Raw genomic sequence first — 21,667 nt, forward strand, 5'->3', positions numbered from 1 at the left:
AGGTTGGAAGGGACCTTGAAGATCATCGAGTTCCAACGCCCCTGCCATGGGCAGGGACACCTCCTACCAGATCAGGTTGCTCCAAGCCCCGTCCAACCTGGCCTTGAACACCTCCAGGGATGGGGCCTCAACAACTTCTCTGGGCAACCTGGGCCAGTGTCTCACCACCCTTAATGTGAAAAATTTCTTCCTAATATTTAATCTAAATCTGCCTTCTTCCACTTTGAAGCCATTCCCCCTCGTCCTATCACTACATGCCCTTGTAAAAAGTCCTTCCCCAGTTCTCCCGGAACCCCTTTAGGGACTGGAAGGCCGCAATAAGGTCTCCCCAGATCCTTTTCTTCTCCAGGCTGAACAACCCCAACTCTCTCAGGCTATCCTCACAGCAGAGTGGCTCCAGCCCTCGGATCATCTTTGTGGCCTCCTCTGGCCCCACTCCACCAGGTCCATGTCTTTCCTATGTTGGGGGCTCCAGAGCTGGAAGCAGTACTCCAGGTGGGGTCTCACCAGAGCAGAGCAGAGCAGAGTGGCAGAATCCCCTCCCTCACCCTGCTGGCCACACTTCTGATGCAGCCCAGGATACGGTTGGCCTTCTGGGCTGTGATCGCACATTGCTGGCTCATGTTGAGCTTCTCGTCAATCAGCACCCCCAGGTCCTTCTCCTCAGGGCCGCTCTCCAGCCATTCTCCACTGAGCCTGTATTACTGCTTGGGATTGCCCTGACCCAGATGTAGGACCTTGCACTTGGCCTTGTTGAACTTCATGAGGTTGGCATGGACCCACCTCTCCAGCCTGTCCAGCCTGATGGCATCCCTCCTCTCCAGGGAAGGAAGATCTCCAGGAAGATGTAGAAGGCTGCAAAGATGATGTTTGCATGATGTGACTGTCTCATCTTCCCATAAGATATCCCAGACCCATTGCACCCCCTGGCCCTGGCTGCCGTCGAGCAACATCTTATCTTCTCCACCATCAGCTTCTCCCCCCTCATCAGGCGTCACCCCACTGCCAGCACTCTGTTGTTGCGCGTCAGGCTTTCTGCTGCCTTTTACTTATCCCTTTACTGCAGCCCTGCTTTGGGATGCTGTCATAAAAGGCACCCCATAAATTTTATATTGAACAGTAAAACATTTTCACCTTGGCTGCTGTTCCCCCTCACTCGCTGCAGCAGCACAGACCAAAGGGGCGAGCTCCAGTTAGGCAGGAGCCAAGCGCCATAGCTTGGCTGCCGGCTCCTGGCAGAGAAAAACGGGACAACATTGCTTTTTGCTGATTTGGTTGGAGGAATCTTGCCTTGCTCTGGTCCTGGAGCAGCACTGGTGTCTGCTGTCAGAGGGACACAGCCACAGGTGGCAGAGGACAGCTTGTCTCCACCTGAGGACACGCAAAAGCCTCCTCTCTGATCTCTTAGGTGAGGCAGGAAGGGCTCCTACCCATCTGAAGTGATCCCTGAGTCAACAGGGATATGAGGAGTGGGCTCAGCTCTCCCTTTCAGATGGCGGACCTACAACCATGCGTTTCTTAGGTGGGTTCCTCACCCTTCCCGATCCATCTTTCCCCATCCATCCATTTATCTATCCATCCATTTATCCATCAATCTACCCATTCTTCCCCATTCATCTATCCATCCATCCTTCCCCATCCACCCTTCCTCATCCATCCTTCTCCATCCATTCTTCCCCATCCTTCCTTCCCCATCCATCCTTCCCCAGCCACAACCTTTTGGGCCCTCTAGCTTTTCCTTCCCTGCAGTGGCATGGGAGGAAGAAGACAGCTTCACCGTGGTTTGCCCTGAATGCTGGCCAGGGTCAGAGATCTTAATTTCCCCCAGAACTGTAAACAAACTCCCCAGAGGAGCACTGAGGACATGCACAGGGGCCACGTGGGCTGGTGACCAACCTCTGCACGTAGCACTGCCTGGTGACGTGTGGCCGAGGAGGGACTTGCTGTGGGGCTGGACAGGGCTGCGAACGGTGGGCAATCTCCTGCAATCGTGTCAGTGATACGGCAGACCCGGCCGTGCCAGGAGCCTGCCCTAATGACCGTGTCTCCCCGTGGGGGACCTCTTAGAGGCTGCTTTCCCCGCAGGGGCATCTCTGGGGATTAACCCTTTTAATTGGATCGGCAGCCACAGATCAGAAGCCAACATTTCGCGGTCGGTGGCATCGCCTCCCTCGCCCCGCTCCTCCTCCCGGCGCCCCTTTGCCTCTGCAGGAATCACCCCGTTTCCACCCCGAGCCGTGAAGCCGGGGTTGATTTGGGGGCAGAGCTGGCTCAGCGCTGTGGGACCTTTCATCTCTTGTGCCACTGAGCTTGCAGGGCAGGGCTGGGCTTTCTGTGGAGGGTTTGAGGGCGCTGCTCCCAGGGTCTGCAGGAGACCTTCCCTGGGGATGCTCCACATGTCTCACTGTCACCTCTGCTGCAGCCCTGACCATGCAGGCACCCATCCCACCACGGCTGGGGGACTAGCAGTGACAGGGTCCTTCCCAGCGTGTCCAGGGCTGAGACCACGCTGCCCTGCCACACGTAGACCCAAGTGCCCGTGACCTGATGATTGCGTCTGCTCCCCTTACCCCGAGGTAGCTCAGCACCTTTGCAGTCTTTCTTTACAGCTAGGCCACCTTCCTTACAGCATCTTAACAGGGTTTGCAGCCCTGTCATTGTCCAGTTGTGCTCGTTGTGAACCATTTCTGAGCTGTTCAAGGGTTAGGAACAAAACCTTGCAATCCTAACTGTGTTTTCACATCTATGAGCAAAGAAAACCTCAGCTTGTGGTTGCTGAGATGAGGCACCATTTGGGAAAGAGCTCTCCGAGACCTCCTTGCATGACCCAGCTGAAGTCCCCCTGCTCTGGACTTCTCTCCCCATGTTTCTTTTGAACTAGCCACAGAGCACAAGAAGCCGTTTCAGCCACCTCAGACCTTTTGCTGATGTGGATAAAACCCATCTGCAGAAAGCCAGCACCTGTTGGTGGCACCACCGAGCTGGAAGAGCAGCAGAGTCTTGATGCTGTCACATAGAGGTTGCCTGATGTCTTGAGAGCAAAAAAAACCCAACAACCTCAGAGCAAACACCCAAATGCAACTTGTCACCAAGGGCTTTGGGGCTTCAAACGTCCTGTTCAAGAAAGCCTGGCATGGACCGAGACACCAGCTCTGGCCTGAGCCAGGAGGGGAGTGGGACATCAGCAGACCCAGCCCTGCAAGGAGAAGGGCTCTTGCATGAAGTCTGAGGTGGCATTGATGGGTTTTGCCACCCTGCCTGCATCTGCCTAGCCTTTGCCAGCATTTCCCATGTGGGTTAAAAGCAGCTAATTCCAACCACCTCTGGGTAACAGCTCGTTGAACTTGCTGTGGGCTCCACTGGGTATTTGCAGGTGCATCCATGCGGTTGGACCACAGCAGCACCTCTCCCATTGGAGGGGATTTGTCTCCGTGGGGCAACAGCAACACACAGGGGTGTTTAATGCAGCATCCCTGATGGCTGAGGCAGTTGTCCTCTCACCACAGTCCCTTCTTGACCCTCAGGGAGATGATGTTGTGATTTAATTACATGTTGCCACTTCTTCTGCAGGACCCATATCTCCTGCTTCTTCCTCTATGGGACCTGCTAGTCCTCCTGTAATCATTCTCTCCTCTTGCTGTGGTCTGTTTTGTGTGCAATAAGTGCATCGGATACCCCATGGCTGGTGCAACCTGTGCTGGGACACCTTTGGTCTCTGCACAGAGCATTTGGGCACTGGGTCCAGTTTGGGTCCCCGGTGCCAGGCAGGCAGTGACAGGCTTGGACCCAATCCAGCTGGAAGATACGCCCAAAAGTTTTCCCCTTCAGGCTGATCAAATGCTGGAACAGGGACCAAGGAAAAGGGGGGCGTCTTCAACCTCGGAGAAACAGCCCTTGCCTGGACGCAACCCTGGGCAACCTGATGTAACTTCAAAGCTATCCCTGCTTGGAGCCAGAGGTTGGACCAGGGACCTCCTGGAGTCCCATCCAACCTGAATTACCCTGTGGCTGTGTGTTCTGGGATGGATGGCAAGTCACCATCAGAAATCTTGGCTCTACCTCCGGGGTCTTAGGGTTTTTTTACGTCAGAGCCATGCTATTTCATGCTCTATTATCAGGTTAGTCAAAACACTTCTCTAAACTATATGTCTATATAATTGCCAGCTACACTCACTTCCTTGGCTCCTGCTGTTTTCCATTGCATCGGATTTGCAGTCATGCAAAATATCTGCTTTCACCTTAATCTGCATGAAACCCCCCTTCCCCGCGGGCAGCTCAGGAGCCAAGGGGAAGCCAGTACCTCTCGGCTCTGTTCGCTGGAGCCTCCTTCCCCACTGGGCAAGAGAGGAGAGCAGGCACTGGTGACGTGCTCCACTCAATTTGGGGTGTCAGCATCATTAGGACTCTGCCGTGGAGAAATTAAGTCACGTAAAGTAAGATTTTGTTGGGTATGGAGCTGCCCTGAAAATCCTCTATGAAGCCCATAGCTCTGGAGAAGGTTTGAATTTTTGGCTCGTAGATGAAGCATCTCCCAATGAATTGGGATGTATGTTCTCGTACCACCTTCCCCCAGCCAAAGTCGTAGGATTTCTCCCTAAATGGATGGGATTTGTCTTAAAACGGCATTTGCAGCTCTCCATAGAGATCTGCACGCCGTGCCGGGCGAGCGTTTCCCCCGCATCCGCTCTCCTCTGCACATCCCTTTCTTTTTTGGTGATGAGAAATGGAGAAAGCAGAGGATCGTCCGTGCTGCACAGCTCACAGGCTGTTCTCATGCCACTGTGGACCTGTCTCCTCTCCAGACTAAACAGTCCTAATATTTCCTGTCTCTTCTCACATAGAAATGTGTCTGTAATCACTCTATTCCCCTGTTTCTGCACCTTTTTGGATGCCAGAGCAGCTCAGGATGTACCTAATCTGGCAGGTTGTCCGAGCTGCTGGGGAAAGGAGTTCGCATTTCCCTGTCTCCAGCTTTGTCAAAGCTTGACACCCCCAAGACGGGGAAACAAAAAAAAAAAAAAATCCCTGCGGAGGAAAGCTTTGCCAACAAGTCAGGACTATCCGGACACTGGAAAAAGCCCCCGGCTGCCTGGAAGACGGGTGCCGAGAGAAGGGTGATGAGAAAAACAGGGAAATCCTCAGAGGCTGGAGCTGAAGGAGGGATGGGAGGTGAAGGAAACGTGACCGATGCGGCATGACCGCATCCCCAGGGGCCCTTTCCTCTGGTGTGATGCTTGGCCTCTCTACCCTGTACGTGTTACATGGCCACCCCCAAATGTGGGGTTTCCAAAGGGGAGGTGGGACAGACCGATGGTACAAAGGAGCCAGTGGAGCATCACGCGGTGCTCGTGGTCCTCCTGCCTCATGGGACGCAGAAGAGCCGCCCACGCCGTCTCCGGCTGCCCTCTCCGGTGCACCAGGGTGGTGTTTCTTGCTCTCCTATTTTTTGCCCATGGAAGCACACAGCCTCCAGTGGAGATCCCTGTTTGTATGGGCTGGATAAATCTGAAGGAAACTGCTTACGAGTCCTTCTCACCAGCATTGCCAAAAGACCATGATTCAGTGCTTTTTTTTGGGTAGAAATTAATTAGTTCAGGCCCATCACAATTATCTAACTCAATGAGCACAACAATAACCCACTGTTTAAAGGTTGTTCATGGCCATTTAGCACCATCTGGGTCGTCTGATCAGGGGCTTTGAAAACAGTTGAAAATGAAGTAAGAAGGATTGCTTGGCCCGGACACCCCTTTTTGCCTCCCAGCTGCACAGACAATGAAAATAATCCCGATGGACCCATTAGACACAGGGAGAGGGACTGTGAAGCAAACATCACCCTGTATCTTGCTGTGCCCCTCTGAGTTGCAGGTCAGTGTCCCTGAATGAGAAGGTGGTGGCCTCTGAAGGAGCAGGGGAGAAGAGCTTGGCCACGTGTCCAAATAGCAAAGAGTTCTGCCCTGGACATGCTCCTCTTCAAGCTTTGGGGGTTGAGTTTGAGCGGGTGAAGCTTGAGGCAACCCCATGGAAAGGTTGGGGTTTGCAGAGGTCTCTGCTGCTGTTTAGAAGGACTTGGACCACTTTGGAGATTGGGCAGTTTCTTGTGCATGCTGGAAGACGGGTTTCAGGGTTTGCCAAGTTGGGCTTCCCCCAAATTGGGAAGGCGCTGTTGATTTTTAAGGACGAATGGCTGCTCACCATGTCTAAAGCTGCCCTAACAGGGGCACAGGGGCACAGCAGGGCCTGCTGGAAATTCGGGACAGACTCATGGGGATGGGAACAGTCTTTTTTCAGTGGTGCCCAGTGACAGGACAAGAGGGAACGGGCACAAACTTGACCATAGGAAGTTCCATCTCAACATGAGGAGGAACTTCTTTGCTTTGAGGGTGGCAGAGCACTGGCACAGCTGCCCAGAGAGGTGGGGGAGTCTCCCGCTCTGGAGCTATTCCAAACCCGCCTGGACGTGTCCTGTGCCACTGCTGTAGGTGCCCCTGCTCTGGCCGGGGGTGGGACTGGGGGAGCTCCAGAAGTCCCTTCCGACCCTGACCAGTCTGTGATTCTGTGATTCTGTGTATGTATAGTTCATCCCTGGGTGGCCACCTGAGGAATGAGACTCGCCAAGTTAAGTTAGGAGATGTCACATCTGATAGCCCATGTGCACCCTGCATGTCCTTCCCAGCAGCCAACCTCCAGGTCCCACGGTCTCTCCAGTAGCTGTTTTGGACCTCCCAGTCCTACCAGTTCCAATTTGCAGCCCCCAGTCTTTTCAGTATCCACCCCAAATTGACAGCTTCTCCAACACCTGTCTGGGACCTGTGGTCTGATTGTGTTGCTGGCATCCAGACCCCCAAGCACATGTGGACACACAGGACGGAGCCCCTCAACCCAGCAAACATAAATGGAGCTTAATGAGGAGATGAAGTCTAATTAATGAGACAAACTGCACCGACTGGGGACAAGCGCAGTGGCCATCCACCTGCTTAGGCAGAACTGGCCCATTTAACCCCTTATCCCTCTATTTTCACATCTGTTCCTCCCCAGATGCCCTTTATCCCTCCCTTTGCCCACCATTGGTCTATCCCCTGAACATTGTCTTCTGCAGTCCTCATATGCTCTTCCCTTGGGGTCCCAGCACCTTCCCCCATCCTCATGCTTGGACATGTGTCCCTGGGGCCCATTGACCCCTTCCTACATTGTGGGAGGAGCCCACCACCACCACCTCGCCTCAGCCACGTGAGATGCACTGTCCCCATCTCCACCAGGCTGGGGGCATATCTGGGTGTGGATGGGGTCTTGGGTAGGAACAGCAAATGGATTTATAGCCCTGGTTTTCCTGCAATCACTGCTGTGCAACATGCTCACCATGCCCATGGGAGCTGGGTGTCCAGCCATGCCTGGTGGTGGCTGTCCTAAGCATGGACGCCACCAAGTCTTCTGCAGAGAGGGCACCCAGCTTCCTAAACCCTGACATAGCCACAGGAGCACTGATGTGGGACTTATCTTCCTCCATGAGGCACTATCATGGCCACCACAACTTGCACCAGGAGCTTTGCCAGCTGGATGCATCAGCCTCTTCTCATCAACGGGACAGATGCTCGTGTGACCTGATTGCACCATGACTTATGCTCAGATCTGATCATACACCCATACATCTCCTCAGGATTGACCGGACAGCCCTGAAATGTGATTAGGTGACAGATTTTTGGTCTGGAGGCGCAGAGGGGTGAATTGTGGGTGGTCAGAGAAAGACAACTAATTTCTCTGCCCCAGGAAGGTGCAGGTCCCAGGTGGACTGGGGTGGTGAGGTTCAACCCATGGGCTGGAATGGGCACGATGGCTTCATGTGGTGGCCAAGAACATAGATATGAATTCAAAAGGGGACAGAGACAAAATCACGGAAGGGGCTGCTCTGAAATATGGCTGTCTAGTGGCACGAGCACTACCCTTGCAGCACCCTTTCTCCTTGCGGGTCACCGGGGGAAGCCAGTATGATCGGCCTGGGAGGGGACATGGTGTTTGGGCATGCTTTTTGCCTGGATGACCCCACTTATGGTGTCCCAGGCTTCCTTTCCCCATAGCATCGCATCTCACCAGCCTCACCCAGCAGCCCTGGGATGAGCTTGCTCTCCTCCGCAGGGGGATGAACAACATCGTTCCCAACCGCTTGTCCCTCTTGCACCATCCTGGAGCTATCCTGCAGTACAAAAGATCTCTTCTTCTCCTGTGGGATGGAAAAAATTGTCATTTAAGAGTGGCCATGCTAAGGACAGGTGTATGAAGGATCCATCTCAATGGGAGTCCTGCTCGCCTCAGGAGGGGGTGCCTCCATCTCTGAAACAGTGGCTGTGACCCTGATTGCAACTGAAAATGAGATGATTTGTCGTGTTTGAGCTCAGCAATGGCTCTCTCAAGCACTGTTAGGGGTTGGAGCAAGCTGTGCTCTTGGAGTGGGGTTCCCACCAAGCATCACGATGGCTGCTGAGGACTGGGTGGGAGATGTTTTTCATCAGTTCATCCTGTTGCTGCTATCCTATGTGACTTTCATTCTTTGCAGGGCACAAAGACCCACATTTTAAGAAGGATCCAGTCTGGTTGCCCTCCAGGACTTGGTCCTGCTTTGAGAAAGCTGGACATGTCAGCATGGGCTTGCTCCTGTCAGTGGGAACCCATCACCTGTTCCCAGCCCCAACTGTGAACCTAACTTTCATCCCAGGGGACGAAGGTCCTGAGAGCCCGCTCCCATGGTTGGGAGCTCTTTCTTGCCCATCTCCACGTCTCTCCCACGCTGGGTTGCACAGCCACTGGCTGCTGGAGACCCAGGGTGGTTATTCCCCCAGGGATGGCTGTGGTGAGATGGGTCTGGGATGTGGAAAGGGTTGAACTCCAGGACAACCTCAGCAACCAGTCCTCCGATCTCCAGGCATCTGTGCAAACAAAGGGAACCACAAGAAATTAAACCCCCGGGTCCAGAGTGGGATGGACAGGCAGAAACATATCTAGATGGGAAATGTAGGCAGGTGTCCCCTACCAGTGTCCGCCACCACCACCACCATGTCAGTGTCCATCCAAACAGATCAAATTTAGGTCTGGGTTTTTTTTCCTGCCTGTCTCTATGGATAGTTTTTCCTTGGTGCTGAGTGCTCCAGGCTGCAGTTTGCACTGGAAAACTGGGTAAAACAGAGTTTTTCTCACCAGTGGGCTGCCCGAGACAGTGGTTTGCAAGCGGGGTTTGGCAGGGGGCTGCAGAGGGACCCGCTGAAGTTCCTCCAAACCCTGTCAGGCTTCCGGCTCCCGTTCCGTGGCAGGAGGTTCAGCACTAAATAATGAACGGAAACACTGATCCCCTTCCAGGCTGCTTTTAGCACGTCCCGAGAAGTTACACAGACACCGGTGCGGGCTTCTCCTCCTCAGTGGAGTGAGGGAATCTGGAGCCTACTGACATAGCAGCTCAGACATGACACAGAGGAGAACTGCACGTTGTCCTTCCCTCGATGACCTTCCTTGGAAGTCAGGAAGACCCAGCTGCACAACAGGCGGCGGCTTTCAATACGTGACGATAGCTGCATCAATGGGTGGTGTGGCTATTAGCGATGGCTACCTGGGCCAAAAGCTTTCCAGGAGAGAGCTGCAAATTACTTTGCTGACTTCCAGAGATGGATTATTGGCATTTGAAGCTGGATCTGAATCAGTAAAAACAACAAAAAAGGTCAATTAGGGGTGGATATAATTTGGCCCTTCATCTAAATGACCACCAGCTTGTGATAGACACCCAAAATAACTAGAACAAACTCTCCAGACAGTGTTTGTCTGCTAATAATTAAGAGACTGTATGACTGGCATTGGATTTCCAGATCAGCCTCACCAACCACTGGCCCAAGATGACCAGAATCCCCAAAGGCATTTGGGTGCCTCTTGTCCTTGAACCTGCCCTGCAGATTTGAGCATCTTTGTTTAAAATCTGGGCATGCTGGAATCGGAGGGAGTGTTGTCTTTCACATTGGCGTGGCCGAGGTTTAAGCCTACACAGCCAAAAGGATTTTGAGGGAGGTTTCGCCTTTGAAATGGCAATTTAACCCTTTCTGGCTGGTCATTGCCTTGGAGGAATCATTTTCCCATGACTGAAAACTCGAGTTTTACCGCTCTTTCTCATCTAGGCAGTGTGTGCGCTGGTTGGGATGGGGACGTCTGGGTTGAATTGGCTGCTGGCTAGCTTCCAAGGGACTTGGTGCCCCTCAAGGTCATGTTGCAGGTCCTGGGAGAAGACAGATGAATGGGACGGGCCTCACATGAAGAAGTGGTGGGAGCTGGGACTCGCAGCCATAGCTTTGTTGTAGCTCATTGCTCTTTCTTTTGGTGAGACCAGCAGTAGATTAGCCTGATCTCTGCGTGGGGCTCCAAAACGAACCTTGGGTGATGCTCTTACCAGCCCCGGGGTCTCCGTTCCCAGTGGGCATGGTCCGTCTCCCCCCACGAGGTTTTGCACCCCCTGGGACCAGCCTTGCTCCCCACACCTGGTCTGGGGAAGAGGGATAACGTCATCCGCAGCTCCTTGGCACAAAAGCAATTGCAAAATACCAGCCAGCAGGCCAGAAGAGAGGCCAGCTGGGGGAAAACTTATGGGTGAGCCCAGCGCCAAGTCTCCCAGCCGGGAATTGGTGGGGAGGGCTCAGGCTCTGCTTTTCACAGAGCCTGCGGTTTTATTCCTTTTACACCAAGGTAAGGGGAGGGAGGAGGAGGCATCTCTTGCAACCAAGAAAATAAAAAAAAACTTGGGATTTTGTTCTTCCAATGTCTTGATTTGGGATGGTGCAGTGGGAGATTTTTGGTAAATGACATCCCAGTGTTCTCATGGGAAGGACTCAGCAGGTCCCTGGGTGCCCCATGTATCTGCACATGTTCCTCTCCTGTGTCATCTTCTCCTACCTTCTATTATTTGTGTTTTTTTAGACATCCTAGAGCTTCTTTAGAGGCCCAACAGAGTGTTGCGACGGTTCACGAAGCTCTCCAGGTTTTGACATGGTCTCCAGCCCTTGCTTTGACTCCAGCAGGGCAGAGTATACTCCCCTTTCCAGCCCACAGTCCCTGCTGGGAGAGGTGAGATCTTGGGGAGAAGACACTGTTTCCGTTTTTTTTTTTCCACCTGCAGTGAGTTTTGAAGTTGCCAAGCACCAGCCATGGCGCTGCTCGGCCTGCTGGAGGGGACCATGCAGACACACCCCCCCACCAGCTTTGTCTCCCCAAATTAAGGAAAACCACAAGAAACAGGGTGTGCAGGAGATGCCCTTTCCTTGGGGTGCACCCCCCTTCCCTCCCTTGTTCCTGGTAGGAGATGGGTCAGGGCTTGGAGGTGGATGTCACATCCAAAACCCACTGTGCTCAATAGGCAGCTCCATGTACTCACCTGATCCCTGTTTGAACCCACCCATAAATTTGGCCTCCACAAGGTCTTTCAGAAGGTCTTAATTTACTGTTGCAAACCTGCAGGAATGCCTTTGGCCCCTCGTTACTCCTGATTTGCACCTGAGTGGGTGAGACTCCCCCCTCAGCCTCCCCTGGGGTAAGAGCACTTGGCGATTTTGTTAGAAATGCTGTTTTTTTTCACAGAACCATAGAATGGTTTAGGTTGGAAGGGACTTTGGAGGTCACATAGTTCCAACCCCCTGCCATGAGCAGGGACACCTCCCACCAGCCCAGGTTGCTCCAAGCCCCGTCCAACCTGGCCTTGGACACCTCCAGGGATGGGGCAGCCACAGCTTCTTGGGGCAACCTGGGCCAGTGTCACTACCCTCACAGTCGAGAATTTCTTCCTCAGATCTCATCTAAATCTCCCCTCTTTCAGTGTCAAACCATTCCCCCTCATCCCATCGCTCCCCTCCCTGACCAAGAGTCCCTCCCCAGCTCTCCTGGAGCCCCTTTAGGCACTGGAAAGGGCTCTGAGGTCTCCCCGGAGCCTTCTCTTCTCCAGGCTGAACCCCCCCAACTCTCCCAGCCAGTCCTCCCAGCAGAGGGGCTCCAGCCCTCCCAGCAGCTCCAGGGCCTCCTCTTGCCCCACTCCATCAGGTCCATATCTTTCCTATACTGGGGGCTCCAGAGCTGGAAGCAGTACTCCAGGTGGGGTTTGAGACCCCACCTTTTTTAAACTGTGTTTCTGAGTTTCCATCTCAGAGAGCATTTAGAGGCTTTCTCCAGCCTGGTGGGGTGTCATGGGGGGATGTCCGACCAGGCCAGGAGACCAAAATGCTGCTTCCCACACCACAGGAACACAGTTTTTCTCTCCATCACTCAGCTCTGACCCAGGATCCAACCAGTCCTGTCACGGCAAAGCCTTTTTTTTTTTCTTTTTTCCCAGGGTTAGAGCAGCTTTATAAACCCAACTAGCAACTCCGGCATGGCATGGAGTCAGGTGGACCATCCCTGGACCGTGGTGGGCAGCATGACAGAGCCAGCGGGAGTGGGCACATCCTCTCCTTTGGCAGTGGCAAGGATTTGTGTGCCTCCAAGAACAGAAGTCAGCACCACTTTTCTGCCCCATCCCTGGGCAAGGCAGAGCGTTTGCATTTGGGGCCGAAGCACTGAAGATCCCATTCCCGCCACTGCTAATTTATCCCAGCTGGGGAATGTCACCTCCAGGTGAAAGGTGAGAAGAAGATGGGGATGGGCAGTGTGGATCAGGACCAATCCAACCCTCAGCTGCGTGTGTGTGGGGTGAGCCAGGGATGGGACACACTGGGATTTTAGCAAAGCTTTTGACAACATCTCCACTGGCATCCTCATGGCCAAAACCGGGGTGATAGGGGGTGATAGGGACACCCCTATAACAGGTATCCCTGGGATATAATGATGGGAACAGACAAGGATGGCTGAGGGTGGTGTTGTTGGGATCCTTTGCAGCACATCAGCCAGGTCCCATCCCACCCAAATTTACTCCTAAAGTCCTTTCAGAAGCGTAGCCCTGTCTTGAGCACCAGGGAACATGGTGAGTGCAGGTAAAGGGCTGGAGAGATGAGATCCTGTGGGCTTGAGCGTGGCCATGTGGGTTAGGAGGAATGCCAGAAATCCATCATTATAAGAATAATGAATCTTATTAATTGAATACTATTATTTAAAATGTATGGTGGGGGTGGCCGCCTTAGCAGAAGACATCATGGTGGTAAGTGAGCAGGAGCAGCAATGGAGAAGGAAGAGGATGATGATGAGGAGCAGATGGAGGAGGAGAAGAGTCAGGTCTGTTCTTGGATAAACAGGCCCAAAGTTTTCAAGACCCCAAATTTAGCAGACTGGGTGAGCCCAAATTTAGCAGGGCACAGGTGAGCAGGTTCTGTGGTTGCTCTGTGATGGTGTGCCATACCAGGGGGCAGCGAGTGCCGCTAGGGGCTGTGTGCTGGGTGCAGCCCCCAAACCCATGGAAACAACTCCCAGAAACCTGCAAGCAGCCCCTGGTACCCGCAACACAGAGGGGAGGTGGAGAAGATGTAATTGCCTGGGGGCGGGATGCTGTGTCCTCATCCTCCCAGCTCCATCGCAGCCCGACATACCGCAGTGGATGTAATCTCCCATTTCATCCCCATTCCCGGGGAGGGTGAGGATGGGACCATGGGGTGGTTGTTTCGCTGCCGGAGTCACAATAATGTCCCCGTGAATTAATTCCTGGCATCCTGTGCTTGGGCAGCGCAGGCACCACACGGCTCTGAGCGGGACCCTCCATGACACCGTGTCCACGGGGAGGGATGAGGAGGCAGCCATGCTGGCAGCGGCCGCGCTGGGCACCTTGTCCAGGGGCTTTGTCCCCTCCCTGGGGGTGGCTTGGCCGGAGGTGGCCTGGGGATGGAGAAGCGGACATTGGGGACCGTGGCTGGGATGCAGGGGGATGAGGTCGTAGATTTTGGGGGTCGGATCGCCCCATTAATGCCTCTGCCTGCCTCCCCGACTGACTCTGCCCACATTGCTCCCCACGCTGGGGTGTTTCAAGGGCCGTGGATGGGGCTCATCCCCAGGAATGTGCTTGTGGCCGTCCTGTGCACCCCAGGGGATCTGGGAAGAGCAGGGATGTCCCCGGGGTGGCTGGGACCTCACAGCCAGTCCCTGTGCCCCCCTGGCAGATGTGCATCTCCAAACTGGGGGGACCAGTTCCCCCACGCCGGGGTCCTTCCCGGTAGCCTGCACCCCTTCGCACAGCAGGGCCGGTAGCCGGCAACCTGCCCTGGGACCAGAAGCCCGTTTCATACAGCCGGGGAATATCATAAAATTAAAGCTCATTAAGCACTTAGAGAAGGGTTTGCATTGAGGGGGTGCGGGCGGGGGGCTGGGGAGGGCCGTGCATCTCAATACTGGGCTATTTAGAAGGGAGAATTTAATAACAGGGGGGTTGGTTTTTATGGCAATAGATTTATTCCACCTGGGCTAAGAAATACATTCCACATCTGCCGAGCCGTGTAACCAGACTCTAATTAAAATCGTATGCCAAGCGAGGGCCCGGCTGTAAAACACAAAGCTGGCTTTTAGAGCGGCTGGGAACCGCGGCTCGCGCCGAGCCCCGGGCCCGGGGCCAGGCGGCCGTGGGGCGGCGGAGGCAGGCGGCAGTGGCCGGCAGGACGGGCACGGGGCTGGCGGGGCGGCTTTTCAGCTGCTCGTTTTCCCCCGTGGCGGGGCAGGAGGATTGTGTGGCTCCAGGGGGGAGCGGTGGGGGTGGAGGGTGGTGTCTATGTGTGTGTGCGTGTGGGGACCTTGGATAAGGTGAGATCTGTGTGCACGTAGTGGCCCTGGGGACAAGGTAGTGTCTTTGTGTGGGTAGTGACCATGGGGACAAAGTGACATCCATGTGTATGCAGGGACCTTGGGACAAGGTGATGTCCATGTGCATGTAGTGACCATGGGGACAAGTGGATGTCCATGTGTATGTAGTGACCATGGGGACAAAGTGACATCCATGTATATGCAGGAACCTTAGGACAAGGTGATGTCCATGTACGTATAGTGAGCTTGGGGACAAGGTGATGTCCATGTGTGTGCAGGGGCCCTGGGACAAGGTGATGTCCATGTACGTATAGTGAGCTTGGGGACAAGGTGATGTCCATGTGTATGTAATGAACTTGGGGACAAGGTGATGTCCATGTGTGTGCAGGGACCCTGGGACAAGGTGATGTCCATGTGGATGTAGTGACCATGGGGACAAAGTGACACCTGTGTGCATGCAGGGACCCTGGGACAAGGTGATGTCCATCTGCATATAGTGACCATGGGGACAGGGTGATGTCCATCTGTGTGCAGGGACCCTGGGACAAGGTGTTGTCCATATGTATGTAGTGACCATGGGGACAAGGTGATGTCCATGTCTATGTAGTGACCATAGGGACAGGGTGATGTCCTTTTGTGTGCAGGGACCCTGGGAGAAGATGACATCCATGTGTGTGCACAGTGATTGTGGGGACAGGTTGTCATTGTGGTGTGCATGGTGACAGTGACACGTGTGCCTATGTGGTCACCATGGGATGGATCAAAGTCCATGTGGCCACAGGGACAGGGTGTTGTCCATGCATAAGTAGTGACATGGGAACAGGGTGATGTCCACCTGCGTGCAGTGACCCCTGGGACACGGTGACATCTACACATACACAGTGACTGTGGGGACAGGGTGACATGCATGCACTTGTGACCATGGGATGGGGTGATGTCCGCCCACTAGTGACATGAGGACATGCTGATGTCCATGTGTATGTTGTGACCAAGGGGACTGTGTGTGCATAGTGATGGCGACACCCATACATGGGATGGGTGATGTCCATGCACAAGCAGTGCCATCCACATGTGTGTTGCAACAGCAGGGACGGCGTGACATCCCTGTGTGTCTGCAGTGACAACAGGGAGAGGGTGACATCCACATATCCATAGTGACCACAGGACGACATTTGTGCTCATAGCACCATGGGGATAGGGGTGACATCCATGCATCTGTAATGACCATGGGATGGGTGACGTCCATGCACTAGTGACACGGGGACACGCTGATGTCCACGCGTATGTTGTGACCAAGGGGACTGTGTGTGCATAGTGATGGTGACACCCGTACGTGGGATGGGTGATGCCCATGCACAAGCAGTGCCATGGGGACAGGGTGACATCCCTGCATCCATGGATGGGGTGACATCCACATCCACGCAGCGGCCGGTGCTGGAGCGGCCGGTTACCGGGGCTGAAAGGCTGCCCTGTGCGCCCCCGTCGCGGGACACCCGCGCTGTAATTTTACAGTCCCGCAAAGTCAAGCCTAATATTTACCGAACAAACAGCGGTTCTGTCTCGGGTTTAATAGACCGGTCCTCCAGACAGCGGCAAAAAAGCGCCAGTTCTGATGGAGAAACTAATGAGACCTTCGAAATAGTTTGTACGGGAGTAGTGAAGAAAAAAAAAAAAACACCCAACGTACTTGATGCCAAGGAAAATACACTTACCTAGTAAAGCATGAGTAATAAGTGGCACTTTTTACAGTGTGAAGATATAACTTTTCATGAAAATACCAAATAAGGCTCCGTGTGAAAGGTGGACGGCCTTTCTATTGATTTCTTTTCCCCCCTTCTCTTTTTTTCCTTTCTTTTCGTTCTCAAGACGCACGTGTGTTTCCCCCAGCGCCCGGTTTGCAGGAGCCTGTTTACGGGGCTGGGTTCCCACCACCCCTGGAGCAGCCCGGCTCGGGTTCCTTCGCCGTAAGATGAAATGAGAAGGGAATGGAAAAACAGGAGCTGCTATTCTGCGAGACTTTCTATTTTTAAAAGGTTAAAAATAGCTATTTTCAGACACCAGCCCAGGAAGCGCTTGGGGTGAAGTGACGCGGCGGGACGTGAGGAGTAAACAAGCGCTGGGGACATGCCGGGTGGCGCGGAAACCGCGGCTCCGAGGATGCTGGTGGGGACGGGGACATCATGGGCCACCACGAGCCATGGACATGGCCGCAAAGAGATGCAGGGTGGCGTAAAAGGGTTGCAGGGCTCAGCGCCAGCGGGGCTGCTCAGCCGCGAGGGAAGATGCTCAGTACTAAGGTGGGATGCTCAGCCCCGAGGGAAGGTACTCAGCATCAAGGGAGATGCTCAGTACCAAGGTGGGATGCTCAGCTCCAAGGCTGGGCAATGCTCAGTCCTGAAGAAGGGTGCTCAGCACCCAGGGGGATGCCCTGCACCCACGGCGGTGACCAGGCCCCAAGGAGGATGCTCAGCATCAAGAAAGGTTGTTCAGCCCTGAGGAAGAATGCTCAGCACCTGGGGGGGTGATGCTCAGCCCCAAGGGCCCCAGGGTGCTCAGCACCAGGATTGGGGGATGCTCAGCACCCATGGCAGGGTGTTCAGCACCCAGGCAGAAGGGCTTGTCTCCCCCAGCATCGTGGTCCTGGTGCCCTCGTGGCTCAGTGAGTGGGATGGGATGCTCAGCTATTGCATGTGGTACCCAGCACGATTGGGATGCGGTACCCAACCACAGAAGCTGTAGCTGATCCATCCCTGGAGGTGTTCAAGGTCAGGTTGGAGGGGGCTTGGAGCAACCTGGGCTGGTGGGAGGTGTCCCTGCCCATGGCAGAGGGTTGGAACTAGATGATATCCAAGGTCCCTTCCAGCCTAAACCATTCTATGATTCTATCCACCACAAGATTGGGATGCAGTACCCACCATGAGAGGAGGATACGGAAAAAACATCTCCAAAATCCCACAGCTGCTTTTTCTCCTTGCATTTTGCAGCTTTGCTCCCTTCTCCTCTCTAACCAACTTGAAGGTCCTGGTGATGCGCTCTGGGCTGGCTCTCTTAGGGGCTGTGCCCTTGTGCTCATCCCTCGCCCTGTCTGGGCACCATTTGTTGTGGTTTTTTTCTGTAGATATCTAACATGCCACACCGCAGCCCAAAAGAGTGGGAATTTCAGCAGCCACCCCACAGGGATGAGCTCCACCTCAAAGACCACCACAGAGCAGCTTAAATATTGTTGCCACGGTTTTGCACAGCTGCCGGTTTAATTTCCAGACTTGCGGATGTTGGATGGGACCCCTCAAGGTCTCCGGTCCGAGCCCCAAAGCAGGGCTAGCTTTTGATGTGAGATCCAGCCTCAAAATTAGAGGAGCGGCTCAGGGTTCCCACAGGTGAGTTGCCCTGGTGTGCTGCTGGTTTCCAAACCAGGAGCTTTTGGGATGATCCAGGCAGCTTCCAGGCACTGAACATCTCCTCTGAGCCCAGCACAAGATGTGGTTTAAGATGGGAAACATCTTAGAAAAAAAAATATCTTGAATTAAGACATGCAATCTGTGCACAGTTCCTGGTAGGACATGGGCTGAAAACATCAAATAATGGCACCAGCAATCCTGGGAGAAGTTCTGCTGAAACTCAGCATCTCTGCTGCCTCACAGCCAGGGGACAAGAACATGGGAAGAATCATAGAATGGTTTGGGTTGGAAGGGACCTTAAAGATCATCAAGTTCCAAACCCCCTGCCCTGGGCAGGGACACCTCTCCCCAGCCCAGGTTGCTCCAAGCCCCGTCCAACCTGGCCTTGAACACCTCCAGGGATGGGGCAGCCACAGCTTCTCGGGGCAACCTGCGCCAGGGGCTCACCACCCCCAGAGTGAAAAATTTCTTCCTAATATCTCATCTCAATCTCCCCTCTTTCAGTGTCAAACCATTCCCTCTCGTCCCATCGCTCCCCTCCCTGACCAAGAGTCCCTCCCCAGCTTTCCTGGAGCCCCTTTAGGCACTGGAAGGGGCTCGAAGGTCTCCCCGGAGCCTTCTCTTCTCCAGGCTGAACCTCCTCAACTCTCCCAGCCTGTCCTCCCAGCAGAGGGGCTCCAGCCCTCCCAGCATCTCCGGGGCCTCCTCTGGCCCCTCTCCAACATGTCCATGTTCTTCTTATGTTGAGGGCTCCAGTGCTGGACTTTCCTTAAAATAGTCAAAGATCAGGGATGGGTGAGGAACTGGATCTTGTCAGAGGTCAACATGGACCATCTTGGTCCAGGGACAGCGCTGACCGCTCTTCCCTGCCCTGGTGTGACACTTGAAGCTGAGACAAGGATTAAGAGTCTCCTTTGCGGGGGGGTATTTCCAAAACTCACTTGGACTTCAGCCCCACTGCCTTGCATTTAACCCCATCCTTCAACCCAGTCCCTGCCCGTCAGCCAAGTGGGATCAGCAGAACCGTTTCCACCTTCTTGCAAGAAGCTACTGAAATATCTGAAATAATGAGTGCCTATATGAGCAAGCTATAGCCCTGAATTTATCTCAGCCGCCTGCCTTACCCTCGCATGTCTGCCAGATCGCGAATTGGCCGGGAAGGACGTTTTAGGTCTTTAAAGCATTGCAAGCAAAAAAGGGTTGGTCCCTCAGGACCTCTCCCTGAGCCCCCTGTGTCTCCAGCACCTTTTTCCAAGGCTCAAAGGACCCATCGTTGGCCGATTCAGCAGCAATTTCCTCGGGATGGGGATGGTAGCGCAGCAGCCCGTGCCACTGTGGCCACCAGCAGCTTCGCTGTTTGCTCCAAAGGAGAGCAGAGCTGGAGAGACACGGGGGGTTATCCACCCAGTACCACATGCACAAACCTTTTTCCCTTCAGCTCTATGCGTCTTGGGATAAAAAAAAACCCAAGCGAGATAAAGGCAGCAGCACGGCACCCTGCGGGGCTGGTGCGAACCCCCCGTTTTAATGCCTTTTAAATCCTTCCCCAGCTGAAGCGGCCACCGCACGGGGCAGCGCTTGGGAGGGACAGAGAGAATCATAGATTAGAATCATAGAATTGTCTAGGTTGGAAGGGACCTTTAAGATCATAAAGTCCAACCATCAACCCAACACTGCCAAGCCCACTACTAAACCATGGCCCTCAGCACCACATCTACACGTCTTTTAAATACCTCCAGGGATGGTGACTCCACCACTGCCCTCAGCAGCCTGTTCCAATGCTCGACAAACCTTTCAGTGAAGAACTTTTTGCTAATATCCAATCTAAACCTACCCTGGCCCAACTTGAAGCCGTTTCCTCTTGTCCCATCACCTGTTCCTTGGGAGAAGAGACCAATCCCCCCTCGCTACACCCTCCTTTCAGGGAGCTGCGAAGAGCGAGAAGGTCTCCCCTCAGCCTCCTTTTCTCCAGGCTGAACACCCCCAGTGCCCTCAGCCGCTCCTCATCAGACGTGTGCTCCAGACCCCTCACCAGCTCCATTGCCCTTCTCTGGACACGCTCCAGTGCCTCAATGTCTTTCTTGTCGTGAGGGGCCCAAAACTGAACACAGCACTCAAGGTGGGGCCTCGTCAGTGCAGAGTACAGGGGTACCATCACTGCCCCAGTCCTGCTGGCCACACTGTTCCTGATACAGGCCAGGATGCTGTTGGCCTTCTTGGCCACCTGGGCACACTGCTGGCTCATTTCCAGCCTGCTGTTGACCAACACCCCCAGGTTCTTCTCCACCCGGCAGCTTTCCAGCCACTCTGCCCCATCCTGTAGCGTCCACAGGGTTGTTAATGAGGCGAGAGCCGCCATCGAACTTCCATGGGGACCTCAGCATCGAGGGCTGCAGACGCTGTGACCCGCTGACACCAAATCGCACCCCGACGCGGTCAGGGGGGTGCCCTGAATCCAGCCCGGCCCCACCCCAGGGTGCCACAACCCGTTCCCCATAGCCGGGGAAGAAGCAAGGTGCTGACGCACGGCCCTGGCAAGCGCCCGCTCTCCCCTCCGCCGGCGCTCGGCCTCCCCAAGCTGCGTTTTGCTTCCTTATAAGGCCCTGCTGCTCCGCGCTCCCCTCTCCGGTATCCGCGGCCGAGCTGGCATCGCCTCTTGGGAAGAGCAAAACAATTCCCCGCACGCCGCCGGGACACCCTCCTGCCTTACGTTAGCACCCAGCAGCGCTTCCTCCCATCCCTCCTCTTTTTTTTAACTAGAGAAAGGCCGGGCAGCCCCAGAGCAGGAAACACAGAGGGGTATTTTTTTGGGGGGGGAGGGGGGGGGAAGGGAGGGCTGTAACTCTGCTCGGCTGTCTCCTGAAGCAGTGACGGGGATTTTGCATCCCTAGGAGCAGTGTTTCTAGCCCCTTCCCGGGGTGCAAGCGGTCACTGGTCAAAGCATTGGTAGTTTTGTCCCGGAGTATCTGACGGTGCAACTTCTTCAGCTTCTCACCCCACCTGCAAAACAAGGGTCAAGCTCCCTCTGTCTGGAAAAAAAAAAAACCACCAGACTTTAAAGGAGCAAAGAACCACCATAAAATGGGCTATTTCGCAGAAAATATTAAATTAAACATCCTCTCCCACCCCCTCTTCGGGGTGATGCAGAAGGGAGACACAGAGGGAAGAGGAAGGGAAATCCCTGGAAGATTCCCATATCTCCAGGATGAGATTTTGGACACTGCACACCATCACCACGGCGTCTTGAGCTGAGTGGGAGGCAGATGTGCCTCCCTGGGCCTGGCTTGGAGCTGCCTCCCAGATATCTCGCCCCCCCCACCAGCCACCGGGTGCCAAACAGGTGACATCTGCCCATGGCAGCGAGAGGGAATCTTCTCCCTTTGAGCAGCGGCTCAGGGACTCAGCCCTGCGCCTGGGGACACCACTCCAGCCTCACCAAGGGACCTGAGGCCCCCTGGGGCTGGCAGCTCATGAAGCACAGGAGGTGGGGGGGAGGCGGGGACTATTAGATCATGATTTTTGGAAGTCTGAAGTTCGCCCAT

The sequence above is a fragment of the Vanellus vanellus genome (assembly GCF_965231255.1).
Source record: "Vanellus vanellus genome assembly, chromosome: 1".
NCBI lineage: Eukaryota > Metazoa > Chordata > Aves > Charadriiformes > Charadriidae > Vanellus > Vanellus vanellus.